A 12,444-nucleotide genomic window follows, 5' to 3' on the forward strand; every position below is an offset into this window, starting at 1 on the left:
CTGATAGAGGATTTTTTCAACTGTGTGTATGTAAGGACAAAATGATATTTTGTATAAGGACTATATCTTAATCCCACCATTTTAAATTCCTGTTCATATTTATAGAATGGTTTCATATGTGTGTGGCATTGACTTCTACATAAATATTTTAAAACTTGGCTTAAAAGAGTTTATAACTTGTGCCAACCAATTTAGTTCCATTCAGGAAGCCTCCTGTGTAAGATATAATAGAAGCGTAATCCATCAGAATTTGTGAAAGTGGACTTTCAAAACGAAGCACCAACATATTTAACCAATCATATATTTACCAGAGTTTCAATTAACCAAACAAGTCGTGGCAAAGTCCTGCAATTTCTTTTCCAATATAATAAAGAAATGCTGATAAGTCTGCAACATTTACCTTTTACTGCAACTTTTTCTGCTAATCAAGATTTTTATTCAGGAAAATACTTTTCATTCAGGAAATCAGTGGAAGTCAATTATTACCCAGACTTGGTCATCCATTCTTTGAACGTTCATTGCACATTAATGTTGGTAAATGTAATTAGAAATAGCAGCTAATTTAAATGAATTTATTTAGAGGATCCATGGTTGCAGGATTTTGCAGAACTTTTAATATCCTAACATACTTGCGAATTTCCAGAGAAAAGCACATGGTATTTCACATTTCACACCTTTCACAAACTTTGTTCCAGTGGACTACTCATTCCTCTTTTTGTTATTAATGAGTGTTTGCAGAGATCATATTTTGTAAAACCAATGTGAAAATGCTGTTTTAGTGTATGTTCTATTACAGTGTCAAGTAGAGTCAATATTTATCTACACATTGCTACGTTGTCTCTGTCTTCCAAATACATGTTTTGTATTTTAATGATGGTTGCATTAGAGCCTATCCTGGAGTGAAAAAGACCTTTAATTATAATTCAGTGTTATAAGTAGTGAAATGCATGCCCAGAAAGATATAGTAACATGCTTAAGAGTCATGTGGTGAGTTTGAAATTGTTCTGGGATTACAATATGTATCTCTTATTCCTTTACCCACTATTTTTTTTCCATTATGCCATATTGACTTTTCTTCTAATATTTGCCATAGTTGATCTTAACAGAAGTTGAAAAGTTACAAAGAAACCATGAACATGCTAATTACAATCAGTTTCTCCAAGTAGAAGACCCTTCTGATAATTCAATTTCCATTTGTCCAAAACTGAGTTTACTTTATTCTCTCATATATGACAGTCTATATGTAGTGACTAAGAACACAAATTTTGGAATAAAGCCACTCAGGGTTTCTTCAGTATGCTTAGTGATTCCAGTATCTTCATGCTGATCCTTTAGATTAGATTATTTTTCTCCCAATCTCTCACATATTGAAGTTCAGCTTTACCTTAAGAAAGCATTGAAACACATCTAATAAGTACATGATGTATTTTTAGTTAAATTGATTTGAACCAAACAGTTTCTATCTTGCCTTTATCATGGCTGTTATTGAGTTCCGATACTAGCAAGTATACATGAGGTTATAATGTCCTTTTCTTAAATTAGTTTTAATTAGACAAATCGTATCTAATTATCCATTAATAATAGCCATTCGAGTAACGGCACAATTCTGAACTGCACATAATTCTGAACCATTTCTCTAAGATCTCCTTGTTTATTAATGTTGCCTGACCAACTACTTAGATGTCATGTATCTGTTCATTCAATAAATACTTATTGAGCACTTACTATGTGCAAGGCTTTGTGTAGAGTCTTGTATTAACTACTCTGTTACACAGGATGTGGTACTCAAATTCAAAGTAAACTAATTATTTTTGAAAACTTCCACCAAACCAGTATACATCATTGCTTCATTTTACATCTTATATCATTGTTATGTTTCCCACTAGCAAGTATAATTAAAGTTACTTAAGGAGATGGGTCTTAGAGTAGAAATGCCGACAAAAATGTGACCAGTAACTTTTCAAAATTTGTCAAGTAGTTTATACCATTTCCACCAGGATTAGGTTAGCATCTTGGAGTAGAAATGTGCTTTCTAGCCATTTCCCCTTAATAGCTAGAAATATATATCCATGCTGGATTATTCCTACCAGGGATTTCTGGACTGTGGGCTTTTTGTCTTTGAACTTCTGGCAGTGATAATAAAAACATTATCTATGTGCTTAAAAATAACAGTGAAAATAACATATGAGTTGATAAACAGATATAACAGAGATCAAGAGTAATTTGAGACTGGGTTCTCCATGGAAACTTTGAAAAGATATGAAGGGCATGGCTATTAGATCTTCTTTTCATTTATACCCTCAAAAAACATGTATTAAACAAGTATGATATGGAAAGCCCTGGGCTGGTTGAAGTCAGGGATATTGTTAAGACAGAAATAGCTTGGTGGTTGGAGAGACCACTCTGAGGGCACAGGACTAGGAGTCAGAACACCTGATTTGTCCACTCAATAACTTCATGACTGGAAACTAACCTAATCTGCTAATCTCCTTGAGCTTTGAGTTGCTCATCCATAAGCTAAGTGTAAAAGGAGAATCTACAACGTTTTGTCTTAAGAACTAAATCAAAGAACATGTATGTAATAATATAGCCTGGTACTGAAAACACAGTAACTATTAAATGCCAATTAGATGATGTATACACAAAATGCAAGATACAAAGTTGTTAAGTTTATAAGAGCTCAGTATGCTCAATAAGAGCTAAATTAGCATGACTGATGTAAAAATACATAGCTGAGTCAGGTCATTGACATGAGTAAAAGAAAAAGTCTTATTTCTTTCAATATGACATCATTTTTATTCTATTTCCCCTATCATCTGAATTATTTCTCTGACATTGTGTGTCATGCTGTTTACCCAAAACAGTTCGCCAATGCAGAAAGTGCCAAGTCTTTCTACCAGCTATACTTGGAGCCTGAATTTAGATAGACATTTTAAACTCATGAGGAGGAGTAGGAAGGCACTCTGTTTTGCTTAATGTGGCAACATAAATTGGGTTTATGGCCATATTATGCCTTGGCAAGTTAGTTCCTGTAATGATGAAGAATGATTTTCAAGTAGGTTATATAATCAAGGAGTCGTCCAACAGAAGGCTTTGCTATGACAACAAACCAGCCTATCCTGTGGTTTCACAAAGTTCATTTACTTATTCACTTAGACTGCAGCTACAGAAACATATTAAATAGAATTATCTAGAAAGAAATGCCAAATTTTATATTTGAAAAAGATTCTAGGCCTTGGGTTTCAACAACTCATAGCTGTTTTGAGACAAGCCATGTTCCTTTTCACTACTCTTTGCCCACATTCCTCATCCTACTCCTTGTTCTCATAGTCAAGATATTGGTGGAAAGGTTCTTGACAAATACTGCTCCAAGGGAGTAATCGCCTATGAGATGCCCGTTATAGTACTGGGCGTACCAAGGCTAGAGAATGTTGAAGACCTCAGGAATTCCTCTTTTGCTTCATGAATGGGAAAGAGAGAAAATTATAAGTAAAAGGGCAGCTTGTTCTCATGATTTGCAGGCTTAATCAACTAGAGTGGTTTAGAAATTGCCATTGAGCTAAAAGAGCATTTTCCAAAGTATACTCTATAGATGGGTTATTAATTGTTATCACACCATAAAAGTGTTTCATGGTCAATCAGGTTTGGGAAATGAAGAGTTAACATCAAAGGGGTCTTTTTTGTACAGAAAAATTAGAGTCTTTAAAGTGCTAATGTCTGCAGTAAATCTCTGAGAGAAGAATAGGAAAGACTTAATTTCCTAAACTTATTCGGCCTTGGAAAGTTTATTTTGTGCTGCTTCTCATGGGATTGCTGCTCTTCTATGGAACATGCTTTTGGAAATGTCAATCTATGAGAATACACACATTATTTTCAGACATTGACATTTTGTACTCTTCCCACAAAAAATAAAGATAATTTCACTTTACTTTTCAAGTAAATTTGTTCCCCGTACATGAAGACATTCTGTTCAATCATATTATCATTGATTTACTGATTTTGATTTTATTTATTCACAGAAGAAATGATTTCCACTGATCCACCCACTTTTGCCATCCTAGGATGAAATTTTCTGGAGAGAAGATTAGTGGCAAGTGTCGATTTATGGATACAAACCAGTGTGGATTCGGTTGTCCCACCAGTAACTGAACCTCTGACAATAGCTTTTTCATTTGCACGTTCTAAATCAGCCATGACAATGAGATGTTTAGGCTCCACATTGACCTGGTTTAGGCTTCACATTGACTCTACCAGGATGGGGCTCCTGTCAGGGTTTTTGTTTGAAAAAAAGTGGTTAAAAGACATGTTGGAAATCATTACTCTAAGGAGCCAGATTACTGAGACAGGTCTTGTATACTTCTCCTATTCAAGGAGGGCATGGCTAAGTAGTCATTCTATAGATAAGAAACTGGCATAAAAGTGAAGTTCTTTGTTCAAAAATAACAATAATAATAATAAAGGGAGAAGCAGAAATTAGAATTTTTTTGGCTCCACGATTAGGGCACTTTAAGTAAAGGTCAATGCTTCCTGTCTTACTAAATTATCAGATTGACATTCCTTAGGTTCTGTCCCTAAATTATCCCTTAAACCAAGCAGCCAACATCTACTGAGCATTTACTATGTTCCAGGCTCTTCTCTAGGTTCTTGGGTTGCAAGAGTGAACAAAATCCTTGCTATGGAGATGGTAATTCATCAAGAAGCAAGTAAATAAATAATCTTATGTCAAAGTTAAACTTTGTTCTGATTTTCTTTGAGTGATCTTCCTGGTGTACCAGATGATTTTCTGGTTGCAGGTCTTCTGTATCACCTGTTTCCATTCCAATTTGAAAGTTCTCAAGGTGCATTTCATACCAACTAACTGCTGTTTGGTAATATTGTCCTTTCTAGCTGGGTCCAGTTTCACTCTCTAAGGCTCAGGTCAGGGCTATTTTCCTGAAGGTCACTGAACTGTGAACACAACCAATATCACCGTGAATCTTGCCTGTTTTAAATCGCACACTAAATCAATCTCTAGATTCCACCCTCCAGTCTATCCATCCTTTCATTCTGTCTTTTAATCATCTCTTCAACTAAGCCATCGGCCTCTGTCAGTTCATCCTGGATTCCCCACGGTCGTCACTCTCATTAACACTCTCTCCCATTCTTTTCTTCCTTCTAATAATCTCAGGAAAGGGAAATTATCTCATTCTTCAGCCTGATTCTACTCTTCTTTCCCTGCTTTTCTCTCTGAAACTGATAAAGCACCTCCTTTCTTCACAACTCTACCTGTATATGTTTTTTTCTCCCCTCCTCAGGAATCACCATAATGTGCTTTTTTTCAAAAAACTATATGTACAAGGCATTGTTTAACCCAGGACAACTGCAGTGCAAGTTTTCCGACTAGAGGCAGGCTTGGTGAGCAGAGATCTACTATAATTTGTGCATGAGGCATTTGTTATAGTTCCAAATAATGCAAGTCTTTAAAATTAAGACCTCTTCAATTAATAGGCAAAACAAAAGACATTGTTTCTTATCTAAATCTCCTCTGTTGTTTCTGAATATTCACTCTCAGATCTGTTTTCATGCTATTTTTGTTCTTATAAGCTGCTTGTGATACATTTGTAAATGTCGCATGTGGGGCTTTAAGACCATGGGGGTCCCCTTTCCTACAACAAGATGACTGTGCAGCTCATTCACCTTAAAGTGATAAGTCTCCCATTGCCTCCAGTGCTCCTCATTTTAATAACACTGTTGAGTCAAACAGCAACTTCTACATTACAAAATATCAAATACATGACATGGATAGTACCATGTACTATCAATTAGCCATCTAATCACCCATATTCACCTTCATAAAGAAGCTGGCTTCTCACCATATTAGCTCTCACGTTTGGAATTAATGAGGAGGATCATGTCAAGAGAAGATTTGGTTTTTCATTCTGGCACCACCCATGGTGTTCTAAGTATCCTTCTTCTCTCAGAGGCTAAATTACAGGACAATCATGCCTTTAGGAATTTAATGTGTGTCAATGATTTCTTTGTACTTTGTAAGATGCAGGATATAGACAAGGAAAACTGTGTCAGTTTCACAAGTATGTATACATCTCAAAAGCTCTACTTTTCACACCAGGAAATAAGCCTCACCCAATATATGGAAGTAGTAATTTTCCCAATCAACAAGAAAGACACAAATCAAAAGTTTGCCTCCTCCACCTACTTTCCTCTCCTGAATTTCTTATCTGGCCTTTTATTTTCCTCTCCTGAATTTCTTATCTGTCCTTTTACCAAGCCACAAATCTAAGAGACAATTTTAATTTTTCTCTATTTCTCTTCATGATCACACTGGTGCTTGTTACTATAACGGGGTCCTGTATTGTACTCCTCGCCAATGGTTCTTTGCACTTACTTAAAGTTTGTAGGGAATTGCTAAAGAAGAGTAAAATTGCACTCATTTTAATATGGAATACCAGTTGGAGTGATTACGACTTGAAGCAGGGAAACTGGGCTAGAGGCTGTTGCCAGGGAACTGAAGAGAAAGATGGTGACCTGCACTAAAGCAGTAGATAGGATGGACATGTTTGAAAAGATCCCAAAATGCAGATGGAATCAGAGAGTCCTAGAGATTAGAAGCTTGGAATGAAGAAGTGAGTAGAATTGAGAAGGATCGCTACTTTCTTATTCATACAATTCATGGATAATTGTGTAAGACACTGATATGAGAAATGCAAGAAAATGGACAGAGAAATTAATAAATTTAGATTTGCCAATGTGGTGGTGTGGTGAGGATACAGTTGTAAAAAATCAGAATTCCATGTTTTAGTTAACTCATTAGATCACAAGCCACCATCATTATCAGTAATAATAAACATCAATAATAATAAACCTAAACAAAAATAAACAATTTTGTGATGTGCCAGAGATGCATAGCTATCTAAAAAATAATTCTTATCTGAAAGGGTTTAGCATTAGGTAAGGTTGTTAAGATGTGTATATATGTAGATGAAAATACATAGAAATACACAGAATGCCAAATGGGTAGTTTGGGTAATACATTTCCTAAGCACTCAAAACCTACCTTTTCAGCCGTATTTCCACTCCCTAAGAGGCTTTATGCTCCAGCTAACTTAAACTATTATATTCATTATTCTTTAGTTATCCTAAGTTTTCCTAGATCCATATGTTGTTTTTATTTGCTTTCTCTGACTAGGAGGTCTTTGCTTTTCAAGACCCTATTCAAGTTTTCAAATTTTATCTCAAAATATAATACCCTCCCTGATCTCCCAATCAAAAATTATGTAACCCTCTTATAAGGCCCTACATTTTTGCAATTTCATTGAACATTTTATCCAGTCTGCATTTGAGTTATTTTGCAACATCTTATATCGTGTATGCCCTTCCCCACTCAGATGCTCAACTTCTTATACTGGAACCATATCTCATCCAGCTCATATTTAAATTTCATGTAGTGCCTCAGCACTTAATGCATGTGTGTATATGCTTCTAATTTATTGAGTGAACTTGAAATAAATCAGAAACAATGAATAATGATCAACATATAAAATGACATTTGAAAATTATAATTTACATTCTCAATTTCCTGTTATACCAATATGTAAATTGAATAGAATTTACTCTTTTGGTGATAAGTATAATAGGCATACATTGTAGACAGTAATTTATATCTGGTAAAATCTGTAAATACATTTTTAACTATTCTTTGATTTTTTTAAATATGTGAGTATATATTTCATTTATTTTAATTTTTTTCTTTTTAAAAAATAAGATTTTTACACCTATTGACCTGTCCTCTAAGTTTCCTCCCTTCACACCACCCACCAACAGGGCTTGCTGTGTGTTGTTCCCCTCTCTGTGTTCATGTGTTCTCATTGTTCAACTCCCACTTATGAACGAGAATATGTGGTGTTTGGTTTTCTGTTCCTGTGTTAGTTTGCTGAGGATGATGACTTTCAGCTTCATCCTTTGCAGGGATATGAGCTCATTCCTTTTTATGGCTGCATAGTATTCCATGGTATATATGTACCACATTTTCTTTATACAGTTTGTCTTTGATGGGCATTTTGGTTGGTTCCATGACATTGTTATTGTAAATAGTGCTGCAGTAAACATACATGTGCATGTGTCTTCATAGTTGAATGATTTGTATTCCTTTGGATATATACCCAGTAATGGGATTGCTGGGTCAAATGGTATTTCTGGTTCTAGATCCTTGAGGAATCACCATGCTATCTTCTACAATGGTTGAGCTAATTTACATTCCCACCAACAGTGTAAAAGCATTCCTATTTCTCCACAGCCTCTAGCATCTATGGTTTCTTGACTTTTTAATAATCACCATTCTGACTGGTGTGACATGCATGGTATCTTATTGTGGTTTTGATTTGCATTTCCATAAGGATCAGCGATGTTGAGCTTTTTTTCATATGTTTGTTGACTGTGTAAATGTCTTCTTTTGAGAAGTGTCCAGATCTTTTGCCCACTTTTTGATGGGGTGGTTTGTTTTCTTCTTGTAAATTTGTTTAAATTCCTTGTAAATTTTGGATATTAGACCTTTGTCAGGTAGATTGCAAAAATTTTCTCCCATTCTGTAGATTGCTGGTTCACTCTGATGATAGTTTCTTTTGCTGTGTGGAAGTTCTTTAGTTTAATTAGCTCCCATTTATCTATTTTGGCTTTTGTTGCAATTGCTTTTGGCATTTTTGTCATGAAGTCTTTGCCAGTGCCTATGTCCTGAATGGTATTACCTAGATTTTCTTCTAGAGTTTTTATGGTTTGGGGTTTTTATTTAAGAATTTAATCTATCTTGAGTTAATTTTTGTATAAGGTGTAAGGAAGAGGTTCATTTTTAGTTTTCTGCATATGGCTACTACTTTTCCCAACACTATTTATTGAATAGGAAATCCTTTCCCCATTGCTTGTTTTTGTCAAGTTTGCTGAAGATCAGATAGTTGTAGATGTGTGGTGTTATTTTTGGTCTCTGTTTATTTAGGTCTCTGTTCTGTTCCATTCCATTGGTCTATATGTCTGTTTTGGTACCAGTGCCATGCTGTTTTGGTTACTGTAGCTTTGTAGTATAGTTTGAAGTCAGGTAGTGTGATGCCTCCAGCTTTGTTCTTTTTGCTTAGGATTATCTTGGCTATATGGGTTCTTTCTTGATTCCATATGAAATTTAAAGTAGTTTTTTCTAATTCTATGAAAAATGTCAGTGGTAGTTTGATGGGAATAGCATAGAATCTATAAATTACTTTGAGCAGTATGGCCATTTTCATGATATTGATTCTTCCTATCCATGAGGATGGAATATTTTTCCATTTGTTTGTGTAATCTCTTATTTCCTTGAGCAGTGATTTGTAGTTCTCCTTGAAGAGGTCCTTCATATCCCTCATTAGCTGTATTCCTGGGTGTTTTATTCTCTTTGTAATGATTGTGAATTGGCTCTCTGCTTGTCTATTGTTGGATTAAAGGAATGCTTGCAATTTTCGCACATTGGTTATGTATCCTGAGACTTTGCTGAAGTTACTTATCAGCTTAAGGAGTTTTGGGGCTGAGATGATGGGGTATTCTAAATATAAAATGTCTGCAAACACAGACAATTTGACTTCCTCTATTCCTATTTGAATACCCTTCATTTATTTATCTTGCCTGATTTTTGCCCTGGCCAGAACTTCCAATACCATGTTGAACAGGAGCAGTGAGAGAGGGTATTCTTGTCTATGTTGGTTTTCAAAGGGAATGCTTTCAGTTTTCCCCATTCAATATGATATTGGCTGTGGGTTTGTCATAAATAACTTATTTTGAGATATGTTCCATCAGTACCTAGTCTATTGAGAGTTTTTAACATGAAGGTATGTTGACTTTTATCAAAGGCCTTTTCTGCATCTATTGAGATAATCATGTGGTTTTTGTCTTTGGTTCTGTTTATGTGATGGATTACATTTATTAATTTGCATATGTTGAACCAGACTTGCATCTCAGGATGAAGCCAACTTGATCATGGTAGATATGTTTTTTGATGTCCTGCTGGGTTCAGTTTGCCAATATTTTATTGAGGATTTTCACATCAATGCTCTTCAGGGATATTGGTCTGAAGTTTTCTTCTTTTGTTGTGTCTCTGCCCGGATTTGGTATCAGGATGATGCTGGCTTCATAAAATGAGCTAGAAAGGAGTCCCTCATTTTCAATTCTTTGGAATAGTTTCAGAAGAAATGGTACCAACTCTTCTTTGTATCTCTTGTAGAATTCAGCTGTGGATCCATTTGGTCCTGGGCATTTTTTGGTTCATAGGCCATTAATTACTGCCTCAATTTCAGAACTTGCTACTGTACTATTCAGGGCTTCAGCTTCTTCCTAGTTTAGTCTTGGGAGGGTACCAGGAATTTTTCCATTTCTTCTAGATTTTCTAGTTTATTTGTGTAGAGGTTTTTATAGTATTCTCTGATGGTAGTTTGTATTTCTGTGGCGTCAGTGGTGATACTCCCTTTTTCATATTTTATTGTATCTATTTGAATCTTCTCTCTTTCCTTCTTTATTAGTCTAGCTAGTGGTCTATCTATTTTGTTAATTTTTTCAAAAAACCAGCTCCTGGTTTCATTGATTTTTTGGAGGGTTGTTTGAGTTTCTATGTCCATCAATTCTGCTCTGCTCTTCATTATTTCTTGTTTTCTGCTAGCTTTTGGATTAGTTTGCTTTTGCCTCTCTAGCTCTTTTAATTGTGATGTTAGGGTGTCGATTTGAGATCTTTGCAACTTTGTGATGTGTGCATTTAGTACTATAAATTTCCCTCTTAACACTGCTTTAGCTGTGTCACAGAGATTCTGGTACATTGTCTCTTTATTCTCATCGGTTTCCAAGAACTTCTTGATTTCTGCCTGAATTCCTTTATTTACCCAGGAGTCACTTGGAAGCAGGTTGTTCAATTTCCATGTAATTGTGTGGTTTTGAATGTGTTTCTTAATCCTGAGGTCTAATTTGATTGCATTGTGGTCTGAGAGACTGTTTGTTATGATTTTAGTTCTTTTGCATTTGCTGAGGAGTATTTTACTTCCAATTATGTGGTTGATTTTAGAACTAGTTCCATGTGGCACTGAGAAGAATGTATATTCTGTTGATTTGGGTTGGAGAATTCTGTAGATGTCTATTAGGTCCACTTGATACAGAGGTGAATTAAAGCCTTGAATATCCTTGCTAATTTTCTGTCTCATTGATCTCTCTAATATTGATAGTAGAGTGTTAAAGTCTCCCACTATTATTGTGTGAGAGTCTAAGTGTCTTTGTAGGTCTCTGATAACTTGTTTTATGAATCTGGGTGTTCCTGTATTGGGTGAATATATTTATTTGGAGGAGTTAGCTCTTGTTGAATTATTCCCTTTACCGTTATGTAAGGCCCTTCCTTCTTTGTCTCTTTTTTTTTTTTCTTTTTCTTTTTTTTTTTTTTATCTTGTTGGTTTAAAGTCTGTTTTTCAGAGACTAGGATTGTAACCCCTGCTTTTTTTGTTTGTTTGTTTGTTTTGTTTTGTTTTGTTTTCCATTTGCTGGGTAGATTTTCCTCCATCCCTTTACTTTGAACCTATGTGTGTCTTTGCACATGAAATGGATCTCCTGAATATAGCACATCAATGGGTCTTGATTTTTTACCCAATTTGCCAGTCTGTGTCTTTTAATTGGGGCATTTAGCCCATTTACATTTAAGGTTAGCATTCTTATGTGTGAATTTGATCCATCATCATGATGCTATCTGGTTATTTTGCACAACAGTTGATGCAGTTTCTTCATAGTGCCGTTGGTCTTTATATTTTGGTGTGTTTTTGCAGTGGCTGGTACTGGTTTTTCCTTTCCATATTTAGTGCTTCTTTCAGGAGCTTTTGCAAGGCAAGACTAGTGGTAATAAAATCTCTCAGCATTTGCTTGCCTGGAAACGATTTTATATCTCCTTCGCTTATGAAGCTTAGTTTGACCGAATGTTAAATTCTGAGTTGAAAATTCTTTTATTTAAGAATGTTGAAATTGGCCCCCAATCTCCTCTGGCTTGCAGAGTTTCTGTGGAGAGGTCTGCTGTTAGTCTGATGGGCTTTGCTTTGTAGGTTACTTTGCCTTTCTCTCTGGCTGCCCTTAATATTTTTTCATTCATTTCGACCTTGGAGAATCTGATGATTATGTGTCTTGGAGTTGATCTTCTCATGAAATATCTTAGTGGTGTTCTCTGTATTTCCTGAATTTGCATGTTGGCCAGTCTTGCTAGGTTGAGGAAGTTCTCCTGGATAAAGGATAGGTAAATTCTATAGGTAATACAATGGATGTAGTACCAGAGGAAATTATCAGTTAAGATGCAATCATAACCACTCACCCCTAGTCGGAATGTAGATTTCACACAAATCCCACTGATGAAAAGAAATATATGTATATTTCAAATATTTAACCCTTTGTTATCTTTTCTTGCATAAAATTATC

At 35.3% G+C, this 12,444-nt stretch overlaps 1 protein-coding gene across 1 annotated transcript in view; it reads left to right on the forward strand.

The window, feature by feature from the left end:
• The window catches only part of CALCR (calcitonin receptor), a 152,079-nt gene that overhangs the window by 76,767 nt on the left and 62,868 nt on the right, over nt 1–12,444 (forward strand). The gene's annotated exons all lie outside the window — the stretch shown is intronic.

The sequence above is a fragment of the Chlorocebus sabaeus genome, chromosome 21 (genome assembly GCF_047675955.1).
Source record: "Chlorocebus sabaeus isolate Y175 chromosome 21, mChlSab1.0.hap1, whole genome shotgun sequence".
NCBI classification, from domain to species: domain Eukaryota; kingdom Metazoa; phylum Chordata; class Mammalia; order Primates; family Cercopithecidae; genus Chlorocebus; species Chlorocebus sabaeus.